This window comes from Glycine soja, chromosome 2 (assembly GCF_004193775.1).
Source record: "Glycine soja cultivar W05 chromosome 2, ASM419377v2, whole genome shotgun sequence".
NCBI classification, from domain to species: domain Eukaryota; kingdom Viridiplantae; phylum Streptophyta; class Magnoliopsida; order Fabales; family Fabaceae; genus Glycine; species Glycine soja.
The window spans coordinates 11,391,461-11,404,840 of NC_041003.1; the positions used below are offsets into that span (position 1 = coordinate 11,391,461).

The 13,380-nt window shown below is 34.7% G+C and overlaps 1 pseudogene; it reads right to left on the bottom strand.

Annotated features, from left to right (window-relative positions):
* Positions 1-412: 412 nt before the first annotated feature.
* Positions 413-6,357, bottom strand: LOC114387369 (annotated as a pseudogene).
* Between the last annotated feature and the right edge of the window lie 7,023 nt (positions 6,358-13,380).

Here is a 13,380-nt window from a genome sequence, read left to right on the forward strand (position 1 = left end):
AATTATTGCATAAAGAAATTTAAGTTAATGAAAAACTTGAACTCCTAGAGATGAGTTTGTTTGTGTGAAAGAGAAAAAACTGGAAGAGAATTGAGAAGAAATATTTAAATTAAAGTAGAAAGGAGGTGCGGAATCCACACATAATTTTTAAAAAATTCTCTTCCTTTCTCTCTTATTTTTTCGCAACCAAACACACCTAAAGTTCACAAGTGATAATGGTGGATTTTTTTATGAATATAACTAGGCTGTGATTCAATAATAAACAATCATAGATGAAAATGGATGTTTGGTCGCAAGAGAAAACAAAAAAGATAAAAGTCTAAAGTCTATTTGATCTTCCATCTTAAGTTTCTCAAAGAATTTATTTAAATTTTGAAGAAGAAAAAAATCCTAACTTTAACATATGCAATCATGATTTGAATGGCAGTATTCTTCTAGATTGAATTACCATGGAATGGTCCTACCAAATGTCATACAAGTTGCTTCATACTTATTCTTAACAGTTAACACCAACTGATTCTCTGTTACAGCAGAAGATAATTAAACATGAGAAGAATTGAAACAATACAACATGTATTAAAAGAAAAAATTGTTGAACCAGTAAGGTTCAGGCATGGGCTTAAACCAATAACTGTGAAAGGGAGTTGCTGTCCACTTGAGACATACATATAAAAGCCGCCATGTTTTCTTTCTAAACTGGTACGAGAGAGAAATGAGGTGCAAGTGCAGCAGTAACCTAGTCAGGTTTTCCTTATCTTGACAGAACTTTGGTGAAATCATAAAGTTGAAAAAAGTTCATACACCAACTTTGTTAAACATATAATGATTCCACTTTGGAACAAAAGCCCCTATATTCAATCTCCTCACCAAATAATCTCAATCCATCCATAGATGCCACCAATCACCTTCTCTAGAACAATGTTCATGACCCTAATCAATTTTTTCTTCCAATGGTTCATAGCTCCAGTATGCCCTCCATATTATAGGTGATAGAAGCCGTTCTATTTTCCAGCCTAATGACTTAAGCTGCAAAGAACATAAAGAGTGTACTTAATATCCCACTTAGTGGATAATATAATTCAGGAGCCGGTGGCATGCTATCAATTTAGTTTGATTCCCATATCATATCAAGAAAGGGAAAAGATTTCTATATCGTACTGTTAAAATATTACTGCAAAAATAGAAGCTAAATCAAATTTAACTAAAGGATTACAGAATTACCTTCTGAATAAAAACTTCATATTGATAATCTATCCATTTTTGGCCCTCTGAATGCACAGATTTGCTTTTATGAACATTCTTTGCCAAGACAAGAGCATGAAAGAATAACTTTAGGACATCAGCAGCATTCGAATCTTTATAAACAATAACATCAATGATTCCCTTCCTTTCCACAAGTAAATACTTGGCTATATACAGAAACAAGAATGATATCAGGTTTCAGACTACAGATGGAACAGGGAAACAAACAGAAGTTAAAATAATGAGGCAAACTCCACCTTTTGTGTAGTAAGGTGCTGCAGAAAGCAAATGCTCCTTGCTGTCAGTGTCACATAGAAAAAAGAATTTGCTAATTAAGCTTTGTTAATGACATTTCAAAGGTATTATTGCACAATAATCAAGTCTCAATCATGGACAGCTCAAGTTTTGAGCCAATACCAGTGATATAGGCAGGACAAGAGCTAAATAATGCTTTTCAATTTTGAATAGGTTACTCTCTGGAGTTTTGTTAGCTAATGATGGCAACATAATACTGAAATATTATGATTTGAGCTATTTGAAGTTAGAACACAACATAGTGTACCATTTAACTTGACTGCCATTTGAATTTGGGTAATGCTAAACACTAATAATGCAGTGAATAAGTTCAGGCAAAACTGCAAATAGCAGGAAACTATAACCAGTGCACTAAGAACAAATCTATTTTCTGAAGGGACTGGGACTCAGACCAAACACTTACATTTCCATGTTATCGAATGAAGAAATCCTCATGCCTAAATTTACTTTCTTATGCAGACAATTAGCTTTCTTTGAGCTCCATGAAATGAACTGTATGGGTAAAATATGCTCCTGTGAAGAGACCTGTTCAGGGGAGAGAACTGGCAAAAAGTTTAGAAGCAAGCATTAATATAAATAGCAATAATTAAAAAGGATTCATATAGATTTTAAAATGTTGGAAATTACATTGCCCTTTATAAGGTGCTGAATCTACCAAACTAATCTTGTCTTTGAGAGGTGGTTGGAAAAGGGGTTGAAGATACATCAGACAGAGACCTCAAAACAATTGAAAATTAGACTATAGTGATGGCAAAAATGTGTTCTAATATGTGGCTTATTTAAGGTAAGATTAAAAAATCATACTCCCTCCGTTCCTATTTATAGGACCCAAGTTTGAAATGGTGTTTGCTCCTTTTTATAACTCAATCTACAATGTTCCTTGCATTAATTATTTTTAGACTATAAATACCCTAATTAAAAGAAGAGAGAGAATGTATTGACAAACAATTAAAAGAGAGAGGAGTATTAATGGCAAGGATAGTTTTGGAAAAAGTTATAAATTTAAGACAAATTTATTACTATCAACTAAATTAACCACTTTTCTTAATCTTGATGAATTAGGTAATTGGGTCTTATAAATAGGAATGGAGGGAGTTATTGAAGAGACTAGAGGTTGTGAAATGCTTGAGTGCTTAACCCACTCAACTGATCTATATTTATATAGACTCAGGGAGTAAATACAATGCAAAATTTACAAGAATATTAATGAAGTTCTAGTACCTATGTACATGCATGTGAATTCCTAGATACATGAATATGTGACTAACAAGGTACATTAATAACTATTCTTTATTGGAACAAGTACCCATGCAATGTGTGGAACAAGTACTCATACAATGTCTGTAATTCCACCAGGAGTAATAGATTATCAAACGTCAAAGATATATTGTGGATATAAGCAATGAAGAATGGAAACAGATTAACAGACAATACCTTGGCCAGTCTCCATGAAATGCTGAAAAAGAATAGAGCTCCTTTCAGGGTTTAATGAGTTCAATGTGAGTCATTGAACAGCTCGGTAGTTTGCTGCATGGAAAAAGGACATCATTTGTATTATCAGGTTTTCTTATACAATGCTGGTGCTATTTAGCCGGTGTATTTTGGGGGAAGGGAACTATGCTTAAAAAAAGGCAGGCATATACCTTCAGATTAAAATATGAGCTCTCTAACTTCTCAAATAAAATGGGATTTAATTTTAGGAGAACAGATAATGTTTTCAATTATTGAGGAAGTAATATATTACAATCTCATCAATAAGCTCAAGCTTTGTAACAATAGAAATTTAATCTCATTACAATTTAGAGACGTACCATACATATGAAACACAGTCAAAGATAAAAAAGAAAACCAAATGGCTAGTGGGTGTCCAATGGTAAGGCGAGCAACAAGCATTCCCAGTGCCATGCCAATCATTGTGGCCACAGTTTCTTGACTTCCTTCCTATATATATATATATATATATGTTAATAAGTCAAAATATACATACATATAAAAAAAATGCACAACTCATTAAAGACTTTAACTCTCAGATAATGATCTAAACAGTTAGAATAAATGTAACTTGAACCTTTGCAGATATATCTGCAGCATTATCCTGAAGAGCAAAATGCTGAGTCAAAGCTGCTCTAGTGGCTCCACTTGCAACACCAGCTAGTTCATAATCATATTTTGATAGAGAAAATATAAACAAAAAAAAATTAGTACACAAATAAACTATCAATCAGGAAATATAAGAAAAAAAATGCCTTAATCTTGGATAACTCAAAAAGTCAAAACATATTTCTGCCGAACAGCTTTTTTTATTAGGAACTGACAGATACTGTAATGTCCCATTACCTTATATTTCTTACATGGAAAAAGAAGAGGAAAAAACCTACAGCTAGCAACTAACTTTAAATCACATTAGTCATTTAATTTTAAACTTCCTGCAATATTGGAACTTACTGAAAGATCTTGATATGCTTCCTAAGCAAACAACAAATACAAAAGCTGATGGAAACAACGGAGAAATGAGGTCCATTAACATTCCTGAAAACAAAGCAAAAACCTTAGCAAATAAATGTAAGATATGAAGAATGCAATATGAAAGATCAAATTTAACACAAACCAACAATATGGAAAGATGCACAATTGAGCTGCTATTAATTTTTAGTTTAATGAAGCAAAGATAAAGAGATTTAGACATTAATAGCCAAGTAAAACATTTCAAATTTGACATGAAGCAGCATCATGGAAAGATACACTATTTAGACTGAAGGTAGAAAATGGCAGCATAATTTGATTTTATTTTTTTGAAAAAGATGAATGTGAAAGAATCTACCAAGGTCATTCATAAGATCTGCAACCAATCGCCACATTTTTGCATAGCTATCAAGATTTGATCCCTGCAACAGATGGGACAAGATAAAGAAAAATATAATTAAAAAAATCAGAATCATTAGATAGGAGAGAATCAGCATATGCCAATCCAAGTATATGACAGTCCGCATAGAGCTAGTACTTCGCAATTCAGTTCAAAATAAGATAAAGGAACATGTTTGTATGAGAGACACAGACCTGGTAAAATGTGAATAAGATTCCTCCAAGCATACCAGTTAGATCCCTCAAAAACCACTGGAAACAGGTTCAAAGTTCAATATCCTACTGTCGACACATAACACATTGCAGCCTAAGAAACACAAAAGACTAAAAAAAAAAAAAAAAAAAAAAAAAAAAAAAAAAAAAAAAAAAAAAAAACTTCGTACCCCATTGCCCAGAGGCTCTTTGCTATGCGAAGGTATGGGGGAGGGATGTTGTACGCAGCCTTACCCTTGCATATGCAAAGAGGCTGTTTCCGGATTCGAACCCATGACTAACAGGTCACCAAGGCACAACTTTACCGCTGCACCAAGGCTCGCCCTCTAAACACAAAAGACTAAATTTACCAAAAAATAAATATACACAAAGGGCTTGAGTTTTCTTCTCCCAAGCCCCATCTAACAAACAGGGGTTCAATCATTACTCAAGTAAATATAGAATATAACTAGTTGATGATACCTGAAAAGTAGCACCAATAACTGTAGCTGATTTCTCCTCAACCCCAATAGCAATCAGGAGGGCCTGAAAGGCATTTCGTTGACTACTCATGTACTATTCAAGGGTTTTTATGACAACAAGAACAAACATAAAAAATCAGTTAAACAGTGCCTTACCTGGGTAGAAAGCATAGTCCTTATATACGTTGAAAGGCTCTGCCATAATCAATCCATAATTAACTCAAAAACAACATGGCCTTAGATATAACAATGAAGTTTAATTTCTATAGCACCACGGTCAACCAATTAAAAATCATGGTAATTTTGACTTTTCATGTAGTTATTGTTAAAGTTAACAAACAACTTGTGATTTGATGATAATGTAAAAACTAGTGCATACACTATTTACTCATGATAATAACTCAATTAAACTGTTCATTCATTGTGTATTACCTGCAATGAGTCCCATATTTGAAATGGTTTTGATGTATCAATGGTGTTTAATTTCTATAGCGTCAAAGTCAACCAATTAAAAATCATAGTAATCTTTACTTTTGATGTAGTTATTGTTAAAGTTAACAGACAATTTGTGATTTGATTTGATGACAATGTAAAAATCCTTTACATTGTCAATACATACATAGCTTGGACACTGCTTGATTTACTCATAATAAGTCCCATATTTGAAAAGGAACATAATCTGCAGTGACACTGCTTGGAAAACCCTGTATGTTATCAACAACAACAACAAAAACGGAAACCCTTTTCAACAATGATGAACTTAGAGAACACGCACATGATAAAATTGAAGTGGCATATAAAATTTCAATTCTTTTTTCATTTCTTAGAGAAGATGCTGAGTAAAAATAGAAGCTTGCCTCAGGGACAAATGCCTGAAGTAACCTTCTCCAAACATGGGTGAAACGAGCACCAGATCTGTGTATAAGGAGAAAGAATAATAAGTGTGAAAGAGAGGGGTGGATGATGATGCCGATGATCATGGTGATGGGAACATGTTAGTACCTTGTGATGGTGAAGGTCTTGGAGAGTTTTGTGGGGGATGAACCGTTCCATTCTTCCAATGTTATGGTCTTATTGGACACAGATGAAGATGTTTACATGCCCAGATGAAAGGAGTTAAGTGCCACCAAAACCTTGATGACTTCGTAGTTCGCAGGTTGTATGTGGAATCTCAAAACTGAAAACTCAACTCACCAAGGGACTTTGACCACGTTACATTTTTATTTTTCCTTTTCCTTTTTCTTTTGTTTTTTCTTTTTAAAGTAATTGAACCTTACACTAGAGGTGGATATACTATGACATGTTTAAGACCCAGCCCACTAAATCCACATTTTATATGGATAGGATAAACTTAGTCTACTAATTAACAATCTTATTTTTTTTAGTGGGACTACTATTTTCACTACCAACCCTTGTTATTGGCATTATCAAACTTAGAGAATTTCTCTTTTACCCACTCACTAAATTTTCACACCCCTTCTCCTTCCTTTAGACTTCTTAGTCCTCCATCCTTGTCCACCACTACCGCGGCACGATCCCACCATCGTCCATCACCACCGCATGCCCCACCCTCCCTTGTGCCGCAATGCCTCCCCCACTTGCGTAATGGAAATATATGTTGTGTTTTCAGTTCAAAGGACAATTTGAAAATATAGCTAACAGGCACCCACATGGGTAGTGCCAATAACAATTTAGGATAGTGACAAAATGATACCCCTTTATAGTCCGTATTTGATCCGAAACTTCTTCACATCAAATTTTTAATATTCTTTTGTTTTCTAGTAGGAACTTAATAGGAAGGTTAAAGGAAGATAGGAAAACCAATAAAAAAATAATAAAGAATATAAAAGAGCACATAACTCACACCTAAATTGTAATTAAAGTCTTACTTGATTATAGAAATGGAAGTTATGGAAAAGTAATGTGTGATCTAGTTTCAAAAAAAGAAATTAATTATATCCAAAAAATAATATAAGTATACATTGGTACCTAAAAAATAATATATATATATATATATATATATATATATATATATATATATATATATACCGGTCTATCATGCTTATAAGGTTTTTTTAATAAGCTTAAGTCTGATCTATTTAATTTAATAGAATTTTAAAAAAATCTGAGTCTAATCTTTTAATTAAATACATTAGGCAAGATTTTATGTAAGTCAGCCTATCTTATTCTCACCCCTATCCAGGAAGCCCGTAGATATATGGGCCAATCCACGGCCCAAAAAGAAATCTAAAAAAACTCTTAAAAACAAAAACAAAAAAGATTAAAAAAAAGATCTTTTTTCCTTTTATTTTTTAAGTTATGGAAACATGAGAAAATAAATGAATAATAAAAAGAATATAAATATAAGCATTAAATTAAACATTTATCTCTAATTATTCACTTATTGTAACATGTTTAAATATTGAAGTTATTTTAGCAGCATTTGAATTTTCTAACTAAAGTATAACATCATATTTAAAATATCAAAGTCTTAATACATGTAACTAAAATATACTAACATTTGTAACAACTTCAAATCTTCTAAATTAAAGATTAAAGTTCACGGGCTAGACCGCGAGCCTACAAAGTAAGTCGGTAAAATCTACAGATTTTACGAATCAGACCCAAAATTTGTTATAACTATGCGGATTTAAAAAAGAGGTTCATTATATGTGCAATTTGTGTATTTATCGTACTGATTCACAAACCTTGTCCCTTAACACAACTAATTGGGAAGAGAAAACGTAAATGAATATCATTTTTTATAATAAATTGTATGCATAATTTTATAATTTTAATCAATAATGAAAATCATATTAAATTTATTTTATTTAAAAGTGTCTCAAACAATGATTGATATAGTGCTTAAAAAATGATTGATATGACAACACCATTCATACAAATAGTTAAGGATCTAGAATAAACTTTCATTTTTTCATTGGTGTGATGATGCCATTTTTCTTGCTGGACAATCCTTCTTAAGAAAATTTTCTTATGCTTAGGAGCTAATGAAGTAGCTACAATTGAGTGAAACTACTTATGGTGCCTGTGAATTAATAATCCTTTAGATTAGCTTTCACGTGCAAACCTAACATGTCATTAATTACCTCTCATTGTGTTGGAAGTGTCTTTCTATTCTCCCATTTTAGTATAAAAAGAAATATTATAATACCTAAAAAATAGTCTCATTTTTACTCTATTAAATGTTGACAATGAACTTTTATCAAATAGTTTGACAGCAAAATTTGAATGCACAAACCATGAATGATTCACACCACATTTTTCATTCGTGTTAAGGAAGAACAGTCTTGAATTTTACACTGTGCATTTACATAAGAATAAGATGAGTACTTTTTATATAATTTAAATTTTAATATAAGAATTTTTTAAAATTATAAGTGATAAGTGATTAAGAAAAGTAAATATACATATATAAAGATAAAGGTAGTAGTATAGTTTGAGATGACTGGAAGAATCATTTTCTTTTGTTAATTATGAGAATAATATGTGAAATAAATCTCTCAATGAGAGAAGAGAAAATGTTTAGATAGCTGAAAAGAATGATGAAAGTAAGACTTTCACTCTCAAAGTTAAGAATTTTAATTTATAATATAAAATAGATAATTTTTAATTTGATTTTAAAGCTGTTATTTTTACTTTAGTTTTAAATAAATCAGGGCTTAATATTAAAGGTATTTGTTGTTTAAATTGCGTATTGCTCAATATGCATCTCTTTAGTTAGAAGAAAAGGTTAAAACTTAAAATCACTTTTTTTTTGTTAGGGAAAGCTTAAAAGCACTTTTTGCTATATAAAGCTTTTCAATATAAATTAAACAATTACCTTTTCAGAAGGCAATTCTTCAAATTGTTGAACATACCAAAAAACAGTTATCAATGACACAATAACTAGTCGTGAAAAATTGGGAACAAAACACAACTATAAAATATCTAATCGGATAAATAACTCAGACATCTACAACCATGAAGAAAATTTGTGTTTAGGAGATAATTGTTAAGTAATTACCTGGAATCAGATAGCTGAAGAAAGCCCTTTAGATGTTTCACGATAATTGATTTTAGAATTTTTTATTTTTATTTTTTGAAATGTACTTGCATGATGTAACCTCCGGAATTGATAATTTAGTGAATTCTAGATAAAAGCAATGTCCATAATCTTGTTAGAAATTTAGTCATACAATCTTTATAATACAAAAAATGACAGATTTATTCTTGTGATTAAGGAGATACACATAAAGTACTGTCTAAAACAAACTAGAATAACCATGTCCCAGGCTAGTAATAAGTATATGCATCTCCTTAACCACCTGCATTAAAGGGGTGAAGCACAATGGTATTTTTACAGAATTCAACTGCAAGGTGAAGCACAGTGGTAATAAACATGTATTTTTACAGAATTCAACTGCAAGGTGAAGCACAATGGTATTAGAAATTTGTTGCATGTAAAAAAGGGCTAGGCACAATTAAGGTGAAGCACAATGGTATTAGAAATTTGTTGCATGTATTTTTACAGAATTCAAATTTTTGAGCCTGCTTGCTAAGTCAATTAAGTTCTAGTGGTTAATTTGGGCTAAGCGCCTACTGGCGCTAAGCTTGTATAGTGTGTCGCGTTAAGCGAGTCAGTCTCGTTAAGCGCAATTAGCTCTCTGTCAGAGAATAAGGCTTAGCGAACCATGCTCACTTAGCCATTGTATTGTTTCAGCTAAGCGAGTGTGTCTCGCTTAGCCAGAGTCTGTGTTTTTGTGTTGTCGAGCTAAGCGCGCCCTGCGTACTAAGCGTGCACTGTGATTTTCATAAGGCACGCTAAGCGAGTTAGTCTTGCTAAGCGCTTAGTCTGTTTTTCTGTTTTATTTTTCTGATTTCAGTCTAAAATAAAACCTGTCTAACTTGATTCATATGATTCTTTTTTATGCAGATGGCCTCCAGGAAGAGGAAATCTACTGCCTCCCAGCCCTATGACACCACCAGGTTTACATCTGAGGGAGCCTGGGAATGATATTCACTCCCGGAACATTCTTCTGGAGAGGAATGTGATTCTTTACATCACTGAGTTCGATGAGTTCCACCGGGAGCTCGAGAGGTGGAACTAGCATAAATCCTTGACTAGGCAGATGGATGGGCACATAGATGTGGCCTTGGTCAAGGAATTTTATGCAAACTTGTATGATCCCGAAGACAAATCCCCTAAGCAAGTCAGAGTACGGGGGAAGTTGATCAAGTTAGATGCCGCTTCTCTGAATGCCTTCCTGGAGACCCCACCAATTATCCAGTCAGGGGAGCAGTACACTTCTTACTTTCTTTTCTGTCGGACGCGCATAGACCCTCAAGATCTTGCCTCCAAGCTCTGTATTCCAAGGCGCAGTTTTGTGTTAAATGCTGAAGGAGCGCCCTGGAAGCTCTTGAGGAAGGATCTGACTACTTTGGCCCAGACATGGAGTGTGTTATCATACTCCAACCTCGCCCCTACTTCTCACATGTCCGATCTGAATATGGATAGGGTGAGGTTAGTCTATGGGCTAGTCATGAGGATGGACATGGGCGTGGGCTCACTTATCTCTGGACAGATATCTCAGATGGCCCAGTCCAACTCCTCCAGACTCAGTTTTTCCACACTTATCACAACCTTGTGCGTGGCCTGAGGAGTAGTTTCAGACTCATTGACATTTGAGTCCTTGAGCCATGCCATTAATTTGGCATACATAAAGAACAATTGTTGGAACCTGGATGATCCCATGATTACTTTTCTAGGGACCCGCAAGGCACGAGCTCGAGGACCTGAGAATTCTACTTCTACTTCTGCTTCTTCTACACCTCTAACTCCTTCTGCTCCAGCTCCACCACCATCAACATCAATCCCAACACCCTCCGGCACCTCCATGCAGAGCTCAGATGTTTTAGTGCTGATGCTGTAGAGCCTCCACCATGGCTTATTCCTGGTGATGCAAAGTATCCATGATTTGGCTCAGCATCGGCCCATCATGAGCATGGAGGTGTTTACAGCACAGGTGGCTTGGCCAAGAGTCTAGCCTTCTCTTCAGGGGGGAGGTGAGGCCTCTGTAGCCTAGGAGCCTCAGCCACAGCATTAGCCGGAGGCCACTCCAAAGATGACTCCATAGGTCTCACCTGCGACCATGCCAGTTTTGGAGGTCTCTGAGGATGAAGAAGGGGCCGAGGACACAGACTATGCAACAGATTTACAGACGGCACAAAGTACCTGGGATCCCTGGCCTACAACTGCACAGGAGACACCTTAGTCAGCTCAGGATACTCCTTCTTCACCTCATGGTGAGCAGACATCACCACAAGAGGAGTCATGACAAGATCTTTATTTATTTTTCCTGCTTTAGATACAGTTTATGTTCAGTTTACGTTTTTAGTTTATGTTTCAGTTTATTTAGTTAGCAAAGTTTTAAAGCTTGTTGAACAGTTACAGTTTTGATTGATTATGCAGTGGTTTGATTTGATATGAAAATCTTATGTTTGTGAATGATTTGAATTTATCGATTGCATGGATTGAGTGAATTGTGATGCGTAGATCACTTTGCTTTGAATAAGTATGCAGTAATTAGAAGAGAAAGAACATGAATTAGGGGCATGATTGAAAATGTTAGTTGGTTTGACAGGTAAATTGCGAAGGCAATCATTAGCCACAACCCGGTGAGTTGTGTGATCTTTAATTGTGAGAGAACGACTAGCATTGAGTATTGATTTTTGCATGAATCTCTTAATACTGAATGGATGCATGAATTTTGGAAATGATGAAGGCCATGATTTATTGAAACAACCACTTAGCCAAAAAGCTTACCCTGTTCATGAATGATGAATCCCTTGCACCCATGTTGAGCTTGTTATTGATTGATTGAGCTGAACCTTGAGCCTGTGAAGTCATATCTCCATCTACCTTGTCTTAGGTTGTAGGAGAGCATTGTGGTTCAAAGCAAATTTGTCCCAAATTTGGGGGAGATTATTGGGTAAAGATAAGAGGGGTAAGACAAATAACAGCCACACAAAAATTTGTCAAAAAGCAGCAAATAAAAGCTGCTTAAAAAAAGAAGAAATTTCAAGAATAAATGTTATGAAATAAATGTCGTGTAGGCTGTTATTTGAAAGCTAAGTGCCTTAAATGAAAAAGGCAAGTAATTGAAGCTGGAATAAAAAGGAAAAAAGTTTATCTAAGGATGAATACTCTCTTAGAACTTAAGCTTTTGCATCCTAGAAAAACCATGAATTGTTTGCAGCCCAGCCTCATTACAAGCCTAGAAAGTCCTTCGGATTCAAACTGTGTGTTTGTAATTGTATGTCATGAGATGAAATTCAAAAGTTTGGACTTGTGCTGGTTGTTGATTGATAAATATCCTAAACACTTGTGCTTGAGTGAAACAGTGACCGTGAGGATTTGGCTTGATGATCCTTCTTGGATATCTGTCTTGCTTGCTAGCTTATTTCACTTGTGTTGCTTAATAGCCATGTTCCTATCTTTGCAATGCTACATATCTGTATGAGAAGCTGTTGGTTGAAAGCATTGCTTGCCACTTGTGTTCATGTGATTGAATTCTTTGGAACAAACACAATTTTGAAATAATCGCTGTGAGCTTATCACTTGAGGACAAGTGAACTGTTCTGTCTTTGCTTGAGGACAAGCAAAACTGTAAATTTGGGGGAGTTGTAAGTCGTCATTTATGACTAACTTTCGTATTGAAAAACTTTATGAAAATCATGTCTTTTCCCCAATTTATGGTTCTTTTTGTAGGTTTGTACATATTTTCAAGTTTAGTTTAGTTTTTATGTAGTAAATATGCCCTTCAATGTGAATTAATGAGTTTTCAACTTCAATTTCTGGTGAAAAGATGAAGAAATAGAAGGTTGCAGTGACTGGTGTCTCGCTAAGCGAGGCATATGCACTTAGCGAGAAATATCTGCTAAGCGAGACATCAGCTCGCTTAGCGAGTCAAGGGAATCTGGAAGAGAATCTGCCACGCATGCACGCGCCCAATGCACCATCAGCTCGCTCAACGAGTTGTTTGTCTCTTCTGGCGCTTAGCGCACCTGACGCGCTAAGCCAGAATTCACTTACTCGCGCGTAGCGCAAAAATGGCGCTAAGCAAACCTTTGAGGACAAAAAGCCTTTAAAAGCTGAAGTTGGTGAAAAAGGAGGGGGCTTTGACAGAAAACACATAGAACTATTACGTGAGAGATGCAACAGGGCAAGGGAGCACCAAAAACCCCAGTTTTTAAGAGGATTCTAGGTTTTAGAATAATTTGTAGGTTC